We start from the raw sequence: 3,290 nt of genomic DNA, 5'->3' as shown, positions 1-3,290 counted from the left end.
AAAAATTGCACAATTTATAAACTTAGAAAGGAGATTTTGTTTTTTATAAAGGGTTCAAGCGTGCAAGGTGGGCATTCTGACAGACTGGGAGGCATGCCCTCCTGCTGAAACCGGAAAGATAGGTTTCCAGGGACGGGAGAGTGGAGGAGGTATTTATGTTGATCTGGCTGGCCACATATACATATTCAACAGGGAATAGGAGAGCTCCGAATATTCATGCAGGGATCCTCCTGCATGCACGCTGAAGAAACATGCCTGCCACATGCAACCCGTGTTGACTTTGGGGTGGAGACAACATTTAAATACGTTATAATTAGGCCTCATGCTTCAAAAGGCGAAGGAGGGACACAAAGGCAATCAGGTGCACAGCCTCTGTAAACTGGCCAGAGCCGGTCCACAGCCAGAGGTCTCTTATCAAGGGAAAGTGACTGAAATCGGTCTCTTGTCCAATCCAAGCTGTAGTTACCGCTTGTACGTGTGTGGGGCTGAGTCAGCGTGTGGTAATGGGTGAGCTGCGAGGGCTTCAGCATTGCTTATCTCAAGGCCAGTGCTGGTTTAGCTGCTAGAGAAAAAAGGAAGAAGAAAAATACCTGCGGCAATTAGAACATAGTTTATTCTTTAAGTTGAGGGGTGCATGACTGAAACTTGCCTGGCATGGCCTTACATCTTGTGTATAATATAGTATCTTCCTGCTGTAAAGAGTCTGCTCTGACAGTCTTATGGTCTCTATTTTCACATTAGTACTGCTCAGTTGTGTCTAAACCACAAAAGGGAGAGAGTGTAAGGACAGGTGTCTGACCTCCCAAATACTGGCCAGGAACTCAGTACTTAAGACTTCTCTGGGGACTTCTTGGCGAAGAGGGGGTCTGTCTAGTTGGTTGGGTGGCTTCGGAGTTTATTTTTAGTTCTCAAAGCATTTAATTTTGATGAAATTTTGCCTTACATTTTCTTTATTTTTAAAGCTTATGTTCTTTAATAAATCTTTCTACTCAGGATAGTGGATGTATTCTTTTAATTTTATCTCTCTATGGGTTCCAGAGTTCTAGTTTTAATTTTTAAATCGATGACATCTAAAATTCTACTAACCAAAACATTCTTGGGGGTCATCAAAGACAGTTTCAAAAATCTTCCGGAAACGGTCCTTAAAGAATTTACTGGGATCCTGGGCTGCAGGGCACAGTGGCTTTAGTGCACCTCTGCTCTTAAGACTATTCAGAAACTGCCTTTGTCATCCCAACAGGCTGTTTAAAGATCAGCAGTTAGGGCTTGCTTGCAGCTTGCAGTTATGCGGCAGCTGTTTTCTGGATCTCGTCAACGCCTGCACGCATACCTCTCCGGGAATTTTCTAGCTGAATTCTTAAGGGATTTCCAGTGGCTTAGCTATCTCTTTCCTTTGCTTACTGCCACACACGTACCACCAAATCCTGCACTCCAAGCTTCTCCTTCTGCACCCTGGACTCCCAACCTCCGGTTAGACAAGCTGCATCTTCCTGCACCTGCCTGAAGCTCCATCAGGCCACTGTGCCTCCCGCAGCAAGCAGGCCAGGTGGAATGTGGATTCCTATTACACTTCTGAGGAAGGTGGCCGGGGGTGTGGACGATGCCGGTGGGAGGGGTAAGGCTGAGGGCAGGAGGACACTGGGGGCTCTGTCTTCGACCTCACTGGCCCACGTGCTGCTCACTCTCCGGTTGTCTGCCTTCAGCCCTGCGTGGGAAATCAGGTCTGCACCCTGATCTTCCTGACTTCTCATTTCGTGAGGAGCCTGAAGGGCTGAGCCATTGGTCTTGTTCCACACATTCTGTCCAAAGGGTGCCGTCCTCTCTACTTTCTCCGGGGCCGGCCCGCTGAGCTCTGGCGCTCAGGCTGGGACGCCGCCCAGCACAGAGGCTCTGCAGCCCCGCGGTTCTGACTGCCCCACGGCAGCAAGACAGAGGCCGCAGGGCACGCTGTGGTGGAGCAGCATTCAGAGGCGTGGGCCGAAGGCCTCTTTCCACAGTCCCTTTGCAGACCCCTCACCTAATCTCAACTTCAATGTATCTCCCAGAATTCCCATGTGTTGTGGGAGGGACCCGGGAGGAGGTTATTGAATCATGGGGGCTGGTCTTTCCCGTGCTATTCTCCTGATAGTGAATAAGTTTTACTATCTGATGGGGTTATCAGATGTTTCCACTTTTGCTTCTTCCTCATTTTCTCTTGCTGCTGCCATGTAAGAAGCATCTTTTGCCTCCCGCCATGATTCTGAGGCCTCCCCAGCCATGTGGAACTGTAAGTCCGATTAAACCTCTTTTTCTTCCCAGTCTCAGGTGTCTTTGTCAGCAGTGTGAAAACGGACGAATACACTCTCATTTCACAGTGGGACTCATACTCTCACTCACATATGCTGGTTGCTGACTTGTGACCAAAGATTGTCTGTTGTACCCTCTGGGGACAATGGATCTCCGGGTGTCTGCAGGAAGGATGAACATGCAAAAAGTCTGAAACACTCAGCACAGTCTGGATTTAGTCCCATTAGTCTGAATGGGACTAATACTTATAAAAGGGACCCCAGGGAGTTCTCTCACCCTCTTTCTGCCCCCATGATACAATGAGAGTGTGCCAGTGTATAACCAGAAAAAAGTCCGTCACCATAATCCTACCATGTTGGCACCTTGATCTCGGACTTCCAATCTCCAGAACTGTGAGAAAGAAATTTCTGTTGTGAGTTAGCCACCCAGTTTGTGGTGCATTGTTACAGAAGCCCGAACTGAGACAGAGATGGAATCCCACGGAGAGTCTCTAATTTGCTAAGCTGGTCATCAGGTGGGATGCTGCCAGCCGGAAACAGGAAGAGCTGGCATTTTGTGCATAGAAGGAAGATGGCGGACAGGCCACTTGTCGTCGGCTTTGTCCACCTCGGCAAACTGGAGACGGGGACTCCGCTCACCTTCGCCAGCCACGGGAACACTGGGAGGAGCTCCAGAGGAGGTTAGGTCAACTCAACGGTAACTTTAGATCCTGAAACCTCACAGGGTTTTTTTCTTTTCCCTTTGATCTCTCTTCTGCCTACCCAACATGACAGGATTCACGGCCTTTCTTTCCCTTCAGAAAGGGATCCCTTTCGGACAGGACCGAAGTGGTCAGCTCTTTCCCCTAGGTTTCTCTGCAGGCTCAACTGAAGAGACCTGAAGCTCCAGAACCCAGCCGTCTGCCGGCTGGCCCTGGTCAGTAGGCTCGGAAGAGGCCGATTTGGGGGACAGAACGGAAGAAAAGACCTAAAGGCAGAATCTCATGATGTCCACATGTTAAAAGG

General features: G+C 49.1%; 1 pseudogene; it reads right to left on the bottom strand.

Moving 5' to 3' along the window:
• Window positions 1-626: 626 nt before the first annotated feature.
• On the bottom strand, window positions 627-2,944 carry LOC116547903 (annotated as a pseudogene).
• Window positions 2,945-3,290: the final 346 nt, after the last annotated feature.

Source organism: Sapajus apella, unplaced genomic scaffold (genome assembly GCF_009761245.1).
Source record: "Sapajus apella isolate SASKATOON/1434 unplaced genomic scaffold, GSC_monkey_1.0 scaffold5419, whole genome shotgun sequence".
In the NCBI taxonomy this organism is placed as follows: domain Eukaryota; kingdom Metazoa; phylum Chordata; class Mammalia; order Primates; family Cebidae; genus Sapajus; species Sapajus apella.
Note: the sequence above shows the minus strand (reverse complement) of the source record. Positions and strands in the feature narration are given on the sequence as shown.